We start from the raw sequence: 21,272 nt of genomic DNA on the forward strand, positions 1-21,272 counted from the left end.
CCAGTTAATAATATATTATTGTCCATACTGTCACTCAGACCCAGTTGTCCGGGTTTCCGCAAAAGCATCCCTCAGTATTTTATCGATCTCTGCTCCAGATACATCCACCACATTTAAGAACCTCTTAGCAGCGTCAAGCACCATCTCAATCCTCTCCGTCTTCCCACTCAAATTAGCAGCACAGTTTATAACCATGGCTATGAAAGCCAGGAATTGCTTCTTTTCCATGCAAATGACATTACTCTGGTTAGTTTGTCCCTTTTCCCTCTCCGGTTGTTTTTGCTCTGATTCTTTCTTTCTCTCCTCTGACATCTTAACTGCCTCTGCATATGATATTCCATTTTCCTCTCTAATCTTGCTCACTATTCTTTGCTCAACTCTTTTAGGGCACTGTGCTGACCCCACATGATGATTTCCGCCACAATGCAAGCACTTCACCTCATCTATTCCTTTTCCTACCATACACCTTTTTCCATCACAATACTTGTCCCCACACCTCCCACAAATCGAACGTCCTCTACATACCGCTGCAACATGGCCATACTCCTGACAACAAAAACATCTTAGTGGAGCTCTCTCGTAAGGCCTAACCCTGTAACACACATAATCTAGATATACCCTTTCTGGCATTTCCCCTTCAAAACTGAGGCACACTGAGTTACTATCCTCCCTCTTCCCTTCACTGAATCGTGTTAGCCTCCTGGCCTCACATACACCTGACACATCCAAAAACAAGTCTGCTTCCACAGAAAAAGGCACGCTACTTACCACTCCTTTTTTCCTGACTTCTGACCCAAGTGGGAAACAAGACACAGAACAATAGACACCATCGTCATCAAATTCTGCTACAACCGTACTGATATTCAAAGCTTTATCTCGCTGCCTCTTTGACAAACATTCAATAACAACCATACCACTTCTTGTAATCCTGACCGAACGAACCTTTCCTAATTTCTTTTCAACAAACTTACCTACAACATGTGCATCTCTGAAAATACCATCAGATTGTGCTACCGCAATCATTCCAACCACAAACGACTCACTCCTCCTCACTGATCTACTGGAATCACTTTTCTTTAAAGCTCCTCCTGAATCCTCAATTTGTATTTCAGTGTCTTCAGACTCCATTTCGTCGCTGTCACTATCACCCGCCATTTTTTCAAACCCCACTCCAGCCTTACTTTGCTCGCTATTCTGCCCACAGGCTTCCATGCCTCTCCCTCCGCCTTGGTTTTCCGATTTGTGCTTTTTCTTGTTCTTGCCCATGATTTATTTATTCTTTTGACACAGTCAGCTAATGTTCAATTTGATCAGCGTCTCAACACTCCAGTGTCTCTCTCCACCTCCGATTCCCCTCGACTCGACAGCTAACGTTACAGCATGCCGCCAGAAGCGACCTCTGTTCCGCCGGCAAATCTTCTTCTTCTTCTTCTTCTAGTGTTTTATGGCGGTTGGCAAACAACTTATGGTGCATTACCGCCACCTTCTGAAATGGAGTGTGGATCAGAATGGTTTCCTAAAACACTACACTATCCTGACTATTTGCCCCTTTCGGAACTGCTAACATAGCTTACGCTACTACGCAGTCCCTTGTTAGTACACCGCCGATGTAGCGGAAACAGGTCGCTCCGTCTGCAAAATTGTTCTAACTACTCGATAAAGTTTCGCAAATGAAATTTCAAATGTACTTACGGACCGAAAAGGGTTGTGTGAACCTCCGCGCATGATGTAGAAACACTAGCGCCACTAATAAACATGTTTAATCCCTCACTGAACCCCAGGTCTAATTTCTTCAAAATGAATCAGCTACAAACACTTGTCTTCTTCTGCGCTGCTGTCATGGGTGTATTTGTGTATAATATAGGATAATATATAGCCTATATATTGTAGCGTTTCAGGTAATCCAAGTATTACCTGTAATGTGATGTGCAATAGAAGTGTCTCAACTGCGGCTAGGAACTGATGTGTGTGGGTGTGTTCCTAGGGGGAAGGGGATATATGTGACCAGCGGCCGGGGCGGAAGCCAGTCAGTGCCATGTGGGCGAGCAGACCGGTTGTTGTGTCTAGAGCTAGCGGTGTGAAGCTAGCTGCTAGGAGCTAAAGGAGCCTGTGAATAAAGAACCTGTACCAACTACAACTCTCCGTTCCTTGGACAAATACCCACTTTGTTACATTGGTGTCAGACAGTAAAGCGGTAACGCCTCTGATTCGGCCGGGAGAGGAGAGAGTGAGGAGGAACGACGGAGAAAGTGCGGAATGGAGCGGCTAAAGATGAAGAGCGAGGTGGAAGAGTCTGAAGCCTCGGTGTATCCGGAGAATAAGGGGCAATACAGACGGATGAAGGAGGAATACAGACTGATGAGGGAGAACCTCGGGCGGGAGGAGAGCGGAGCCGAGCCGGGCCCCGCTGGCAGACAGGCGGGGAGTGACGAGGCTGAAGCACGGCACGCGACGGCGGGGGATGGCGCCCGCAGAACCAGGAAGGACGTGCCCGTCCCGAAATACAACGGTAAAGGCGAGTGGGAGCCATATTGCACAATGTTTAACGTAGCAGCGGACATGAATGGCTGGTCGAGGGAAGAGAGAGCCAGTCACTTGGTGATGTCGCTCGAGGGCGAAGCTATAACATGTGTGGCAGCAATGGCAGACACAAAAGACTTAGACATTGTGATGGCGGCCCTGCGGAGACGCTTCGGACGATGTGAAGAGCAGGCCATCGTAGCCGCGGAACTGTGTAACAGACGCAGACGGCAGGGTGAGTCGCTGCGTGCACTGGCAACAGACATTGAGACTCTCAGCCGGCGCGCATACAGCCAGCTACCGACGGAGGCGCTGGATGGGTTAGCCCTAAGCTACTTTGTCCAGGCCATCGAGCCACGGGGTCTAAGCCAGAAGGTAACGCTGGGACATCCAAAAACACTGGGAGCAGCGCTGGAGTTGGCGCTGGAGATAGAGACAGTAGAAGGCTGGGATAAGAGCAGCGGCATAATGGAGGCCGCCCCTGTGGTGAGACTGGCAGCGGAGAGCCAGCTACAAGAAGAGCCAGCGTGGAAGACGGCCTTGGCAGAGCAAGGCAACATGGTGAAAGAGCTATCTGAGTCGGTGCGCCAGTTAACAGAACAACTGCTCCGAAGAGCGACCCTGCAGCCCACCCCACGAGACAATGCCGGGGCCAGGGGGCCCGGGGCCATGCGCTGCTGGACCTGTGGACGCCCCGGGCATCGGGCCAGAGAGTGCCGCGGAGGAGCGTGGAACCAGGGAAACGGCGCGGGGCCCGTCTAAGAGGGGCGAGACGGGCCCCCTACGTCATATTCCCTATGGCCACGTCACCGTTGGAGGGGGCCCAGCGGTACAGACGGGGAGGTGGGGCGTCGCCTTCCCCCGAAGCAGACGACATCGCCGGCGCTGTCAACATGCAGAACGGGCTGCACACGATGAACGGCTGCCATGTTCAGGTCCGCCTGCAAGGGAAGCCCTGTGTCGCCCTGGTGGACACGGGGTGTACGGCAACGCTGGTGAACTACAACATGATGCCAGAGGGAGCGCTTCTGGAGCAGCCAGCGGACCAGCTGCTGAGGACAGTATCCGGTGAGTTGATGCCGATGAGGGGAAGGGGGTCCGTGATGATAACTGTGGGGGGACAGACAGTGAACTTTCCGGTATGGGTAGTAGAGATGGCGGGGCCCTGTATCTTGGGGGAGGACTACTTGACGCTAAACCAATGCACAGTAGACCTAGGGAAGAGCACACTGACGTTTGCAGGGGGGCCGGTAGTCCAGATGGGTCACCCTCCCACCGCTCCAGGGGAGCAACCAAACGTCAATAACATCACTGTATACCGCGTCACAGTTGAGCACGGGCCCCACGCAGAGCCGCAAAAGAGACTGTGTTGGACATGTGGAGAGCCGGGCCACGTGGCGAGGTGGTGCAGAAGCGGTCCCGGGAGACGGACCGGGTATGCGGGACAACGACATGGACAGCAGGGAGCCTGCTGGGCATGCGGCGAGATTGGACACCTGGCTAGAGAGTGTCAAAAGGCTGTCGGGGACCGGAGGGCAGCGGGAGAAGAGAGACGTGCAGGCGGCGGACAGGTGAGACTCTGCTGGACTTGCCGTTCGCCTGGGCACTTAGCCAGAAACTGCACTGCGCCCCCCACGGTTGCTGTGCGGAAAGCCGAGGTGGAGAGCGAGGCCGGTTGTGTTCCCCCTGTGGTCCTGAACACGCCGTCCCCTGGGGAAGGGGGGCGGGAGGACGACCGAGTGCAGGAGGTGGAGGAAGACGAGGAGGACTGTCCAGATGTGGATCTGGAGGACGACAGAGCGACCATCAAGGATGTCGACGTGAGTGAGTGGAGACGCAGGCAGGCGAAGGACGCGGAGATCGGTCCGGTGCTTGCGTGGGTGGCGGCCGGACGCCGGCCCCCTGTGGAGGAGACTCACATGTTTTCCGGTGCCACGAAGGGACTGTGGAACGTGTTTTCCGACCTGCGGCTGGATGAAGACGGGCTGTTGGAGAGAACAGAGCACGGGGAAAAAGGGAGGCAGGCGGTTGTACCCGGTTGCCTGCGAGAGTTGGCGCTTAAGGGGGCACACAAGGGCCCTGGTTCCAGTCATTTTGGGCCCGAAGAGACACTCACCCGCATCCGTGGACATTTCTACTGGGGCAAACAGAAGGAGGATGTGTGAAGATACTGCGATGCGTGTGAGGACTGTGGGGCACAGAGGGGGGACCGTGCTGACTTACACTGCAGAGGATTAACCCCACTGGGGGTTGAGCGGGACTAGCATGCTTCAGGGGGGACAGAAGCTGTAAAAGGGGGGATGGAAATGGGGTTTAAAAAAGAAAAGTTAAGGAAAATGTGGGGGCTTGTGTTTAATTGAGATGTGGGGGTTATTGTTGAATGGGCTATTGTGTTGAATTTAAATGAATGTGTGAAAAAGAAGGAAATAATGAAAACTAGACATTATGGAGTGCCTAATGGGAAACTAGACATTATGGGGGTACCTAATGGAAAACTAGACATTACGGAGTACCTGATGCAAACTGGACATTATGAAGGGGGTGTTGGAAAAAAAGAAGGGACTAATTGTGGGGAATTGAAATGTTGTGGGGTTTGTGGGAATTAGATTTTGATGTGGTGATGGGAAAAATATTGTGTTGGGTGTGTTTTGGTACAGGGGGATGTGTGTGGGTTGTGGGTGTCGACGTGGGCGTCGACTAATGTTGGGTGAGGAGTATGTAGCGTTTCAGGTAATCCAAGTATTACCTGTAATGTGATGTGCAATAGAAGTGTCTCAACTGCGGCTAGGAACTGATGTGTGTGGGTGTGTTCCTAGGGGGAAGGGGATATATGTGACCAGCGGCCGGGGCGGAAGCCAGTCAGTGCCATGTGGGCGAGCAGACCGGTTGTTGTGTCTACAGCTAGCGGTGTGAAGCTAGCTGCTAGGAGCTAAAGGAGCCTGTGAATAAAGAACCTGTACCAACTACAACTCTCCGTTCCTTGGACAAATACCCACTTTGTTACAATATATATATATATATATAACCAAAACTATTGTGTCAGGGTTAAAGTTTGCAAATAATCATGAACAGTTAGCCTACAGCTTCATTATAGGAACCACTTTTTACTCAAATTGAATATAGTCTGGTGCAAAGCATCTTTTCCCTTCCAGATCAATGTTATTCTTTGCACATCATGGTTAGGGCTGAACGATTTGGGTAAAAAATCTAATTGCGATTTTTCTGACTGATATTGCGATTTCGATTAAATTTCGATTTTTTTGTAATTCAAGTTTCAGTGCAATATTAACTGTAATAAATGTAAAACACAATGGAGCATTTGCCTACCATATTCAAACATCACAATCAACAAACTGCTTTATATTATAATGCAAGGATGAGAACTTTGATTGCTTCCAGCAACATTTATTTATTTGCTTTTCAAACAGCTGCAATTTTCTGTCTCAGTGTGAGACACAACTCAAGTCGTTTTTAACAATAAAACAAAAAACAATTCCAGCTTTGTTAATGTCTTTCTTTCCAAGACCTTTCAAACAAAAATAGGTAGCAGCATTTAAAATGTTACACCATACAATCAAAAGGTGAATTGAATAAAGTGCAGAACAAATAAAACCTTAATGCCATGCCACACTTAATGTGGCATGCCTTACGCAGCCTTCTTTCAAACCTTTCCACCGCCAATAAAAACAAAAAAATGTTGCCTGCGAAAAAACAAACTAAAAACATTTTTTAAATGTTTTTGAAACATGAAAAACACTGACTGGATTTTCACTACTACTGTGCACTGACTGGATTCTCTACAATGTAAGGGCAGCTATCTAACAACACTTGAAGTGCATGGCTTCAGCTGAACAAGCTGTGTTTTACCTATGTATCCAAATTAATTCTTTGATTTAAAACTTGTGACAAACCTTTACCCCTCCATTCCTCTCTCCCTCCAACACTCACAGATTTTTTGTCAAGAAAGCTAGCATGTTAACTTTAGCTGGTTTGAGACATGAACGTTGGCATGTGACTACATTACCACCAGCACTGAACACCGTTATGTGAGGCTGACAGACAGCGCTCACAACAGCGCACAGCAGCAGGGATGGGAGGGGCTGACTGACTGGGGGAGAAACATGGGGTAGAAAGGACTGTGTGCAAAGTAGCCTAATTTATAGACCGACAAACGTAACTGCTCCAAACTATTCTCTGTGGTTAACCTGACATCCCTAACACGCTTGCATTGGTGACTATCTTGACGGTGTGACTGAGAGCAGTTAAATTAAAACTCCGGACCGTGAGGACTGCTGAGCAGCTCTGGAGTCTGTTTTTTGTTTTTTTACACGGTGTAACCGGTAACACCGGTGCAGTGCTGAGACGTGTTTATTACCCGGTGGGAAAATGTCAACACCGTGGCATCCCTAGCAGGACACAACGAGTATCCCGGTTATGATGGGGTTTTTGTGTTTGCGCATCATGTAAAAATCATATCCTGATATCAGAAACCTAGATCAGCCCTTATGCCGCTTCTGAGAGAAACCGGGATACTGTTGCATGTAATGTATACATCTTATCCTGGTTTCTTACCACTGCTGAATGCCTGCGCAGCTGCTGAATGCCTGCGCAGGCGCAGCTTCAGCCAAACGATGCAACAGAAAATGTCAAACACTTGTGGAGCGATGAGGAAACAGTTTTGTCTTTCAGTGAGGTGAGTAAAGCATTGAAATGCTGTGCAGAGGTGCTGCCTACAATGAAGGAAGGAAGCAGCGCGTGAACGGAGACCAGGCACCCGTGAAGAAGAGGGAATCCCAGGGAATCCCGCAGTGTCTTGGCCCAAAAAGGTGAATGACATCACGCACCCGATACGAGCGAGCATGCAGGTGATGTTTGTGTTGTAAACATCACAGGCGCCTGCGCAGATAGCATGCAGTAACCAGTAACCGGGATACTAGTACTTTATCATGTATACAGGGATATGAATTAGGGCTGTGAATCTTCACTGGCCTCACGATTCGATTATGATTCAGAGGGCTACGATTCAATTCGATTACGATTATCGATGCATCTTAAATCGATGCATCACTTTTTCCCCCCCAACACATGATTTATTTTTTCTCACTGTGTGGCTACTTTTAAAATAAAGTGCATTTGGAATTGCATTGTATTATGATCCATAATTAAAATAAACAAATGCATGTACCTCCATTATATTTTCTTTGATTATAAAAATAATAATAATAATCGATTTTTGGCATTTGTGAATCGATGCAGAATCGTGCACGTCCGCATCGCGATGCATCTTATAATCGATTTTTTTACACCCCTAATATTAACCCCAACCCAGCCTCCTGTGTAACCAACTACAACTGATATTAACCGCAAACCAGCCTCCTGTGTAATGAACTACAACTGATATTAACCCCAAACCAGCCGATATCTATATCGCGATATAGCCGAAAAATATCGAGATATTCTTTAGAGGCGATATTGCCCAGCCCTACTCGCTACCACTCGGGACTCACGAGGACTCACATTCATTCGGTTACACTCATTTCCAGCCCTGTTAGTGAGGAGAGTGAACTCCACTGTGTTACAGAGTGGGGCTTCAGGCTGCGTTCACAGGCAGCCATGATGTTCTGTGTTACAGAGTGGGGCTTCAGGCTGCGTTCACAGGCAGCCATGATGTTCTGAGTCTCAGGCCTGTAACAACAGACCTGCGGTGTGGTTTGTTGACCCAACCAACTACAGCAAACAAAGCGAAGTCTGCACTGATGCTCATATTCACTTCACTATGAACACCCTAGGCCCAAAGTGACCCTACTACTGGACTCATTTATATATTATATATATATATATATTGGCATAATCTTGCGATTGATCATTCACAGATGATTTTGTGTCAACCAAATGCAAACGTTGGGCCGCATGTTGTGCAATATGAAGACATTTTGGATTCAGGTGTGCCCACTGCCCAGTGGTGTAAATGTGCTCTATAAATAAAGTTGACTTGACTTTACAAATCCTGTAACACAGGATGTGACATAAGGGAGCGATATTGACCAACTTTTTAATTTTGCACTTCAATAGCCTATGTAACTTTACAGTCAATGGCTGGGTTTCCCAAAAGCTTCTTTGCGCTAAGAAGCTAATTCAACCCTTCTTAAGGCCCCCTTAAGAAGCAAACGCGTTTCCCAATTGCTTCTTTACGAAGGCATGCGTTTCCCAAAAGCTTCTTAGCGCTAAGAAGCTTCTTTGACCCTTCTTAAGGCTCCCGTAAGAAGCCAACGAAGCCAACGCGTTTCCCGATTGCTTCTTAGCCTAAAATTATCTTCCAATTATCCTCCGTTAAGAAGGCTGCGTTTCCCAAAAGCTTCTTAGCGCTAAGATGATCTTTCATTAAGAAGGTTTTGTAAGAAGGGTCTGGAGCCTTCTTAACACCTTCTTAATGACAAAACACTGGCAGATCCAGCCGCGTCAGGCAAAAGGAGATACTTGTGTCCACTGTTCCTCTTGTGTTTTTCCCTTTTTCCTTTCTTTCATGTACCCTTTAGTGTTTAAAATTAGGGAACACTTGAAAATCTCCCCTGTATGTATGGTTACTTGTGTTTTAAATGTTTTACCGTAGGCTATATTCCTCTAATCAGAATGGATTCCTTTTATAATGTTGTGGATTTATATAGCACCTTTCACAGAACCCAAGGTCGCTTAAATTCTGTAGTGTTTCTCTGTTTTGTTGTATGCTGTGTATATAAAGCAATTTGAACTGCAGTCCATGTCTGAAATAAATAATGTTTAATAAAGTTTAACATGACCATGATTAGGTGTTAACAGTGTTTCTCAACCACTGAGTCGTGGCCCACTGCTGGGCTCAGAGTGCCATCAAGTGAGCCGCTCCAGTTAACACATTGAATGCCAGCCATGTTTTCATTCCTGTAGGTAAGTTGTGCCAGGGGTGTTTTTGACGATTCTGGCTCATTTTAGAACAGCCGAGGATTCTTTTCTGTTAAGAATTCATGAACATCAATCATCTAAAAATAACTAATAGAATGTGTGCTTTCTCTGTCTAAAAGAGTTAGTTTGCAGAGTTAGTAGTTATGTAGATATTAGCCGTTGAGTACAGCATGGTTTCAGCGTCTGGAAATTTATTCAGAGATAAATGGCTTTTTGTGAAACAGTCACTTTAACCATTCATTTTTGGCATCAGTAAGACCGTCAGACATTCTAAACAATAGTTTTGAACAGTAATTTCCTCCATAACAACAGGAAACACCCCTCTCATTCAAACTCCTCCCTCCGTGTGTCTTCTCCTCCTTCCTCCTAACAGCGGGCGTGTCAGAAGCGCGTTGCTGCTGCCTGCCTGCCTGTCTGCCTGTCGGGCAAGACGAGTCTGAAATGGATTACTGTAAAATCGCGTCGCCATTTCCTTGAATGGCTGGCTTGCTCCCGCGGTGTGTGTGTGTGTGTGTGTGTGTGTGTGTGTGTGTGTGTGTGTGTGTGTTCGCGCGTTGCTGCGCGGCTCTGGGGGGAAGGGATCTCTGTCCGTTCTGTGTGTGTGTGTCCGGGCTTCTGACTGTAAAATCGCCAAGCCATTTCCGCGGGAGGCGGCTGCTTTTGTGGCTTTTGGGTCCCGTGGCTGTGACTTCTCTCGGTCTCTGTCGCCACTTAGTGGTCGGTAAAATAGATTACACACATGCTCTTGCTCCAAATAGTTATCTCGAAGATGTAAAAGGGGTTGATTGATGTCCCACCGTCAAAAAAAAAATATCTTTATGTAAGACGAGTTAGTCCGTCCTTGGCACTTAAGCGCTGGATTATGTAAGACGAGTTAGGTCGTCTATGGCACTTAATGAGTTAAGATGCTTCTTAAGAGCCTTCTATTTTTTTTATTTTTCTCGACTGTTAAGAAGGCGTTTGGGAAACACTTCTTTGGAGCCTTCTTAACTCCTTAAGAAGCTTCTTAACTCTTAAGAAGCTTCTTTGTTGGGAAACTCAGCCAATGTATGTAACTGCATCTCTTAGTCAAAGACGCCCTCTAGAGGCCATCTGACAAAGCTTTTGATTGTTTTATTATTGTGCTTGCTGACAAGCAAGGCACAATCTTAAAGTCCGACATACTTATTATTACATTTATACATTCAATATTTGTACACGTTACTGTGCAGTAGTTAGTGCAGGCTAGTTAATTGTTGGAAGTAAGGTTTTTGAATTCTAAAAGGCTCACAGCACATGTTGTTTCTGACTTGGATTGATTAATCAAAATTTTCAAAATCTTTACTACTGTACTGTCCATTAATAGTGACATCAGGTGACTAGCTGAAATGTCAATTCTTATAGCAAATCTAGGTAAATTTCAGACTTTAACGTAGTGTCCTGTCTTGTCTGAAGTGAATACAAGTGACCTATATTTTTCAATCCTGTCTTTGAATAAAAGTTGTACATTGTGTTATACTTGAAAACCATGTCCGCTCCCTTATTTGTGTTCACAATTACAACAAATCTGTATGGTTTATCTGTTGGCATTAAACCGTGGTATTTCCTTGGGTGATATTCCATATTTGTCATTAAATTAATTAAATTAAATTAAATTAATTGTTTCCAATTCCAATGTTCTGCTTGTATTTGAATCTTTTCATTTCCAGAAAATGGTTATAATGTAGATTAGATACTGACATAACATACATTTATTTACATGAAAATCTTTGAGATAAAAAAAAACAAAAGAAATGCAATTTCTATAGCCTACTTGCACAAAATATATAAATTCAAGCACTTTCAATGACCCATGTCTATTTCCTTTTCTATTTTCAAGGCCTTATCCCCCCTCCCAAATTCACAAACTTTTCAAAGCTTTCGAGGTCAGCGGCAGAGGCCAATGAGCCTCAGCAGCAGGAGGAACAGCATGACGATGTAGCGGTTGAGGGCGGCGAACACGTACTCCTCGGGAGAGATGGCCCAGGATGAGCTGACTGTGCTGCTTTGCGGGGCTATAATTGAGAACTGAATAGCCACTGTAGATGGGCCGAGTTAACATGCCTCCCCCTCGCCCCCAAAAGACGGTGCAACCTGGCAGAATCCAGCTTCAAAAGGCTGACAGGTGGTATGTGAAGACATATTTTAAATAGGGTCTTAATTCTACTGTGTGGCTGATACAATTAAATGCAGGTACTTTCAATCCATTCCCCAAAATCAGCTATGAAACATACATCTAATATCTCTATTGTCTGTCTGGTATATCTATTTATCTTTATAATCTAAAATTTGAGACATTTAAAAAAAATTATATATTTTATTTTCAATTTTTCTATAGCAAAGTATACAGCGTTGTGCCGAGTCGGGCGGCCATGGCATATAAATACAGTCAAACCTGAACTACATTCAATAATACAATCAGTTACCAGGTAAGCGTACACAGATAAGGAAAAAGTGTATTGTTGAGATTCACAAATGTGAATGTGCATGAAGTAACACAGGGGCAAGCAAAACCTTTATGGAGCAGCGTGTTCTTGCCTCACCTTATTGGCTCATTCTCTTTCAACGGAAACATGTTCTAGCTCCATCTCAGAATAGGCCCTTTTCACAGCAACCATTTTGAGGCTCTTGATTCCTGCTCTACCACCTCAGAGATCCAACACCCACCACCTGACCCAATCTCATGCACTCACACAGCTAATCGTCAACCAGCTGGTGAAATTAACAGATAGAGAGAGGGAGTGGCCTACCTTTCCTGGCCACCACATCAGCATCAATGATGGGGCATCCGAGCTCCCGCAGCATTGAAGACACTGTGCTCTTCCCTGAGGCGATACCGCCGGTCAGTCCCACCAAAAACATCTGGAGGCAAAGGTCAAAGGTCAGGATGTTACCAGAATCACTATCCATATTTACGGTCGGTGGTTCAAAGCCAAAGCCACACAAAAAACTGGAAAAATATTGTCTATTTTGTTGTATTATTAAAAACATAATAGCCTCAAACTGAGAGAGAAAAAAGTCAGAGCATGGTTAAAAATACCTGCATACAAGAAAAATACACATCTGCAGATTAACAGGTTGTGCATTTGATGTATATAAAAAAAATAGATCCACACAATAGTGTCTATTAAAAGCAAATGAAAGGGGATACATTTACAAAAACAGAGTATGGGAAATAAGTAGAAATCTGTGCAAAAGGGTCTGTTGTACTGCTGTGGTAAGGCTTTAATAATAAGAAGATATAAAACAAGAGCGGCTCAAAGCCATCTATAACTTAATTGGGGGCTAGTGGACTGGACTGGTACATTAATTTCTAGAACATCTAGTTAGGGGCCATAGTGCAGCATGCTGTGTAACGTTACATTGAACAATATAATTCTATTCTGGAGTGGAAGAGGATTTAGGAATGCATTATAATCATCTAAAATGAGGAAAAAACAACACCAAAGCCTAACTGGGAAACATATTGAGGAAATCTTTTAAAACTGTAAATAAAAGATTGTCAGTGGGTAAAGCTATGCTGAACAACAACCCTGTTGAGTTGATCAGAAAAACTGTATGTAAATAATGTATGTGACTAGTTACTGAATTGTTACTTTCTCATGCTACCAGGAGGCAACACGCCCTCTGCTGTAAAAGTAACGTTACTACACAGCTGATGTTGGGCTCAGCAGCCAATTTATGGTGTCAGACTTGTTTGAGAGATTTGGAAAGTTATCGTTAGGTGGAAGGTTGTTCTTGGTTCAATGGGTATCTAAAACCCCGAGGCTTAACGTTAACAGAGCCTTACTTAATTTGTAATTAAATTCAAAAGCATTGTGACACTTTACTGTTTAGAGACTAGGGTTATTTGACCCTGCTTTCCAAATAGATAATAACTAATTAGCCTTTTCGCCTTACCTTATACGTGCGGCACTCCCTAACGTTAGTTGAACTGAAATTACAATGGAAATCCGTGCAGAGGAGCCAGAGTGGGGAAGACGAAGTAAACAAACAAGCTTGCTAAACAAGCTAGCGTTAGCACAAGTGTGTAGGTCAATACGACCACATGTGAGCAAATTATGCCGCAGCCATTTCCACCTCGAAATAAAACAATATGCAGCCAGATGAACAGGTTTAAACGACGCGTATTTCTTAAAACTGCTATCTAGAACTTTGAACTATAACGCATAGTCGAGTCGACTGGCTAACTGCAGTGCTAACAACCTAGCGCTAGACAGGAGCTCGCATCGCAAACAATCTTCTTCTTCTTCTTCTTCTTTAGTGTTTTATCTTCTTCTTCTTCTTCTTCTGTTTGGTTTTACGGCGGTTGGCATCCAAAATGTTGCATTACCGCCATCTACTGAACTAAACCTAAACTGATCTTAATTGAACTAAAATAAACAAAATAACCCCATATCCATATCCACCCAAAGTACTCAGATTCATAATTACTTTCCAGATGCAGACGCCTGAGTTTGCACAAATGCATCTCTCAGTATTTTATCTATCTCTGCTCCAGATACATCAACCACATCCAGAAATCTCTTTGCAGCTTCAACCACCATTTCAGTCCTCTCTGTCTTCCCATTCATACTAGCAGCACAGTTTATCACCATGGCGATGAATGCCAGGAATCGCTTCTTGTCCATACAGATATTACTGTGACTTGCTCTTTCCTTTTCCGGCTCCCTTTGTACAATCACCCTGCCCTCGTTTCTTTCCCCTTTCCACCTTTTAACAGCCTCAGCATATGACGTCCCCCGTTCTTCTCTGATTTTATTTACCTCCCTTTCCTTCTTTCTTCGTGGACAATCCACAGAACCTGCATCATGATTCCCCTCACAATGCAAACACCTGAGCTGTTCCTTCCCCACACTGCAACTTTCAATATCACTTCCATTAAGTACTACTCCACAATCCTCCTTCCCACATCTCCTACATATTCTCTCCCTAGTACACACTGATGCCACATGTCCATACTCCTGACAGCAATAGCACCTGATAGGCGCTCTCTCAAAGGGCCTCACCCTGTAACAAACATAATCACTATACACTAGCGATGGCAATTCCCCTTCAAAGGTTAAACACACACAATTACTCTCTTCTCTCTTTCCTTCCCGAAATCTCGACATTCTCCTTGCTTCATACACACCTTCCACCTCCAAAAAAGTATTAGCATCCACTGACAACGGCACTTGACTTACCACACCTTTTCTTCTCTTTTCTACTCCCAACGGGAAACACTTCACACGTTCATTCTGTTCCAGCTCATCACCCTTAACAATCTCCAACACTTTTCTCCTCTGACTCTCAGACATACACTCAATCACCACCATACCACTTTTAGTAATCTTAACTGATCTCACAACTCCAACTTTCTTTTCAATAAACCTTCCTACAACATGTGGATCCTTAAAGATCCCGTCTGCCCATGTCACAGACACCATTCCCACAAGAAAAGAATCCTTTCTCCTCACAGACTCATCGCTCAATTCCTTCTGTTTTATTTCCTTTATCTTTCCCTCCAACCCTTCACTCTCAGCTTCTACCACCGCCATTTCCTCGCTCTCGTTGTCGCTACCACTACCTCTCTCTCCTCCATTCGACTCTTCCTCCTCACTACTAACAGGGGCATAACGAAGAGCCCCACCACTATCATTCAGAGAACCACTATCATTCAGAGAACAGGCTTCCATTCCTTTCCCTCCACCTTTGTTTCCCAACTTGTGCTTTTCGTGCTTCTTGCCCATTACTGTCCTCTCTTTTCCCCAAAACAAGATTCTCCGCTTTCTCTTTCAACGAACGCGCCTGTACAATCACCTGCCTGTTGTTTTGGTGTTTTCTTTAGTGTTTTATGGCGGTTGGCAACCAACTTAAAGGTGCATTACCGCCACCAACTGGACTGAAGAAATGCAAAAGTACAACAGCGCTGGTTAAAAGCTTGGGTAACACAATGTGAGAGCCTTATTCAAGGTTCCAGACTCACTTTTTTCACCACTGTCCTGGAAACCGTATGAAAAAATAATTTCACCCATCCTGAAGTCAGTGTAAACTGTACAAAATTCAAAATGTTATCCTTTTACTTTGTTATTGTCATCTATTGGTTATTTGCATAAAAACCACACAATTCAAATCATTAGGAAATAAAATGTATTTTTATTTAAATATTTGCTTTGGATTATCTACTGCATTTTTAGTTTACATTGATACATCTCTCCTTCAAACAACTGTATTTACTCAACTTTCTCTATTCTATTCTTTTCTACTCTCCTGCAGTGTCTAAGGTGGACCTGCGGGGGTATGTGGAGGGGGTGGATGAAGAGCAGCTGGAGTGTGAGCTGCGGTGGTTCAGCACAAGGGGCATCCAGGTGCGCTGGCCGGGCCACGGGGCCCAGGACTACGACCTGTGGTTCACCTGCACGCTCAGACACAGCCAGGGCCTGTTCACCCTCACAAGCTTCCTCAGGCACACCCTCGTGCAGGACTACCTCAGCCGGCCCGTCATCAGGGACAGAGACGTGATCGCCACCTCAGGTAATGCTGATCACACTGACACGGGTTTGTGGAGGCCAGTCATTCTTGATTGAGGGCAGCGGTAGATTCCACGATACCAACACGAGGGTCGCAGGTTCGAGCCCCCGTGTTACCTCCGGCTTGGTCAGGCGTCCATACAGGCACTATTGGCCATGTCTGCGCGTGGGAAGGCGGATTAAGAGTATGTGTCCTGGTCGCTGCACTAGTGCCTCCTCTGGTCGGTCTGGGTGCCTGTTTGGGGGGGAGGGGAACTGGGTGGAATAGGGTGATCCTCCGACGCGCTATGTCCTGCTGGTGAAACTCCTCGCTGTCAGGTGAAAACCAGCGGCTGACGACTGCACATGTGTCGGAGGAAGCATGTGCTAGCATGTGCTGCTGCAACTCTCCCCACTAGAGACCAACATATCTGCCTGAATATAATCCAGTTGGGAGAACAAAACAAACATTTCCCCTTTGAATAAATGTCTTCAAAGCAGACTGCTGTTTGTAATTGGTACTTTTAATCGATTTAGATCAGCCTTGATAGCAGCGTCTATCGCAGTCACCATTGTTGTTTGGTCCGACAGCTTGACAACAGCGTTACTCCCACCCTTTGCGCTGTTTATTGATGCTGATTGGCTAATCTGTTTATTGATGCTGATTGGCTAATCGTTAGTCCCCCTCGGCGATCATTGGATATGTCACTTTTTCAACTTTGGAAATCGCTGTTGCATCTCCCAATGCATGTATTGGCAAAGCGTTATAACCCTTGTTTAAAACTGTATCTGTGTGCTTCTGTGTCATCGTGTGCTTTTCTAGCCACAATGGTTCTACAAAGTGGTGGTTCACTCTTACAAGTACCTCGGAGTACACCTGGATGACAAACTGGACTGGTCACTGAACACTGACGCACTCTATAAGAAGGGCCAGAGCCGGCTTTATTTCTTACGGAGGCTGAGGTCCTTCAATGTCTGCAGTAAAATGCTGCAGATGTTTTACCAGTCCGTGGTGGCCAGCGTCTTCTTCTATGCTGTAGTGTGCTGGGGAGGCAGCATTAAACAGAGGGATGCAAGGCGGCTGGACAAGCTGGTTAGGAAGGCTGTCTCCGTGGTCGGTATGGAGCTGGACTCCCTCACAGCTCTAGTGGAGAGAAGGTCTTTGGCCAAGCTGCTCGCCATTATGGACAACCCTTCTCACCCTCTCTACAGCACTCTGGACAGCCAGAGAAGCACCTTCAGCCACAGACTGATCTCTCTTGGCTGCAAGAAAGATCGCACCAAGAACACTTTTGTTCCACGGGCCATCAGGCTGTACAATGCCTCCCCATTGTGCAGGGGGCGTGGAGGCGTGGCCCCAGCTACCTGCAAGGGGCGTGGCCCCAGCAACCTGGGCCACTGAGACTTGAGACTTCAGATTTTTGTATTTGTTTATGTATGTACTGCAGGCACTTTCTCTATGCATATGTTTGCACACTGCACAGGCACAGGCACTTGTTTTCTCTCTTATTTCCATGTCCCTACCAGGACTGGCTCTCCTAACTTTTTTATCTTGGTTATCTTTTTATCTCTTCGTTTTTAGTATTTTAACATGATTTTTATCCTTCATATGTACTTTGTTATTTGTATGTGCAACTGGAAGCTGCTGTACAACAGAATTTCCCTCGGGATTAATAAAGTATTTATCTATCTATCTTATCTATTTATCCATGGGTGCGAGGGACCCTACAGTCCCAACAGAAGCTCCAGTGCCAGTTTGCCATCGACCACCGGGGGCCGAATGTCAACGTGGAGTGGTACCGGCAGCATCGCGGGGAGAGGACCAAGCTGTTCAGCTACAGCAGCCGGTCGGGGCAGACGCAGGGCACCGGGGTCAGGCTGAAGGGCCTGGCCGGGGGGGACGCCTCCTTCACCCTGCCCCTTGTCAACATCTCAAACGAGGGGACGTACGCCTGCTCTGTGTCGGTGGCTCCGCTGCTCGGCAGTCTGGACATCACTCTGAATATCCAAGGTGAGAGAGGGTCACAGAGAGCTCGGGGGTTATGGTCAATGGTAGTAATGTTGCATTCAGGTGCTCCTCGGATGGTCCTATTTTCCGAGAAACCCAAATGCATGTGTACAACATTGCAGATTGTAGCTTGCTAGCTAACCATTGTCTAACCTAGAGAGCCACCTGTCATCTCAGAAACATGGGGATGATGCTGCCAGGATAACCATACACACACACACACACACACACACACACACGCACGCACACACACACGCACACAGAGGCATCAGGGGATGAGGTGTGGTACTGGCCTACAGGGCAGTACACCAGTCAGCTCCCCTGTACCTGCAATCTATGGTCAGGTTCCAAACCTCTCACCGCTCCCTTCGCTCCTCTACCAGTGCAGGGCGCCTCGCTCCTCCTTCGCTACGGGCGCTCAAAAGTCGCTCATCCCGATCTCGACTCTTCTCCTCCCTGGCACCCCAATGGTGGAACGAGCTGCCACCTTCGGTCAGGACTGCTGAATCACTGCCGATCTTTCGGAAAAGACTAAAGACTCACCTTTTCAGGCTCCACCTGGGCCCTTCTTGATCTAACTTCTTTCTCTCTCTTCTTTCTCTCTCTTTATTTAATATAAAAAAATAAAAAAATAAAAAAAAATCCTAAACTAAAACTCGTACCACTGTTCCTTCAGGATTTGTAGTTGTCATAGACTGTGTTCCATAGTTGATTGCTCTATTGCTGACAAAAAGTGTGTTACTGTAAGTCGCTTTGGATAAAAGCGTCTGCCAAATGACGTAATGTAATGTAATGTAATGAAACAGTGTGCAAGACCACAGCTCTGCTGGATTCCTATTAGTCAGAAGTGGAGTGGCACAGACACCACTGGCACACTGCGCGCTGTAGCAACATTTACCCAATAATATGAATGCAATCATCACACTACTCCAATTTGTCGATACTGCCAAAGGTCAAATAGACGACCGCTAAAGATCTGATCCAACCTGTGTGGCTGCTGGCGGGCTGTGAGCCCTGCTGCCCTGGCAGTGTGTACACTACTTCAGACAGGATGCTGCCGGGGTGTATGGCCAGCTCTCCCTCCCTCCTCTCCTCCATCATCCCTCGCACGTTGCCGGGAACATGCGGTCCACATTCAGACTCCACTAACTCTGTGACCATATTAAATGGGGGTCTTGAATCCATTTTGTGTTATCGTCTGTGACTTTATAGTCTTGGATGGGTAAAGTCAGTGTTGATGATATGACATTTGATCTCAATCTCCCTTAAAGCAGCTACGAGCAACTTTTTCGATTGTTATTAAACAGTATAAATTTAATATCAATGCATCACATCTTACCTCTAATAGTCGACGAGACCAACGCAGAGTAGTCTCGCTTGAAGCCCGAGTGAATCGGCCAGTGTTAGTCTGTCTGTGGCCAGGGAAAATCAGGAAGTGAAATCAAACGGTTTGCAGCAGCCACTTCGGCCATAACCACAAAATAACTTCCAAAAAACCTGTTAGAATATAACGAGAGATGTTCGCGAGAGTATGCGTGGCATTCACATTGTTTATGCTGCGTTGCTAGGCAGCGCAAACGGCGTAGGCAGGCAGCTGCGTTTCACTTCCGGGTTTCACTTCCGCGTTTCACTTCCGGGTTTAGACGGTCCGTCAAGGACGTGGCCTCCACCATGGACCAGCTCCACGTCAAGGAGCTCCGCAAACAACACCGCATGGCTGTAAATGAACACAGCTACTTCTTCTGTATGAACGGTGACAATTATAAAATCATAGAGCCAGACTTTTATGAGCTTAATGAGGCTTTCCCATAAAACATCAATGCAGGCTGGGAAAGAGAGGCTTTGCGGTTGTGTCACAAATCTCCTAGCAACCACCGCTGGCGCCAACATGGAGGTCCAGTGGAGAATGCAGAGTTATATATAGGCGTAACAATGACGGGGACTGCAACACGTGTTTTTGTTCATATTAAAATTAGCATTATTCATGGTAAATAGACCTACTCAACCTCTCTGTGGCCTTTTTGATCCCAAAATAAGGCACTTTAGCGAATGATTTCTGAGTGGTTTTGTTTCTGCCCTGATCTGCCACCTTCTTCACTCTTCAGGAGTTAGCATCCTTGATGTGTGTTTGTTTGGTAGCATTTTAGATATACTCCAGATATTACACATTTGTCTGCAAACTTAGAAGAAGAAAGATCTATGCTCCTCACCAAGTCGCTCCCATCATCTGGCACTCCCCACTTTAGTCTCTCAGGTCTATCCAAATAGATCTGAATAAATTATCATCTTATAGACCCAGAACCACAGAAAATGATGGTTGAAAATGTATACAATAAAATATGCTGTTTTAAAATTAGGGATAAAACTTGGAACTTGGCATTTCTACACCACCTAATCTCTTGGATTAAGTCAAGAAAGAAACGTTCAAGCCTGTAGGCTATACGGGCCAGGGTTCCCAAACGTTTTGATCCAGGGACCCAAAAGAGAACTTTGGAGTGAGAAATAGGAGGTGTGGTGTGAGAGTGAGAAGAGGCTCATTTGAGTGAGAGTTTGCAGCTCTGAGTTGTGTTGTATGAGTACCTCCACTATGGCCGCCAGCCATATCATCATGACATCATCAGCAAGGGGACATAATATGGTCTTTCCTCCGTCCTGTTCCTCAGATCCCGTCTGGAGGGTTGATGGAGATGTGCCGGAAGCCTCTGTCCTCGGGTAACATCAGCACCGTGTCCGACTGGCTCGTCTCCATTGGCCTGCCCATGTACGCCGCACCCCTGGCGGCGGCGGGCGTGGACTCGCTGGGCCGCGCGGCCTTGTTGACGGAGAGCAGCGTGTTGAAAGCGGGCGTTCAGGACCAGAGACACGCCCGCCGGCTGGTCAGCGAGGCACAACTGGTCACTGCACACAGAGAGGGCCAGTCATAACCATGCAGGTGGAATCAGATTGGGTGAATGGAGACAGGTTTCAGCTCAGTGGTCAGTACATTTAAACACAGTCAACACATGGTCAACGGCAAACTGGCCCCAGGACTGAAGGACCACACAAGTGGCCGCAGCACTACTTCCTATCTTGTACCTGTCAAGACTTGTGATTGGACGCTAGACAAACCGACATCACACTTGAGACTTGTAATGGGCTACCCCCTCTCTCTCTCTCCTTTTTCTCAAATGTTTACGGCATGGGGGAGTTTGTCCCTGCAAGCCAAGACCAGATATCAGATGCCTTTTAACCCAGACTCTAGACTCAGTCTGTGGGATGGCTTCCATTCTAAGAACATCCCGAAGGTCTTAAAAAACAAG

Source organism: Poromitra crassiceps (assembly GCF_964638095.1).
Source record: "Poromitra crassiceps genome assembly, chromosome: 28".
Lineage (NCBI taxonomy): Eukaryota > Metazoa > Chordata > Actinopteri > Beryciformes > Melamphaidae > Poromitra > Poromitra crassiceps.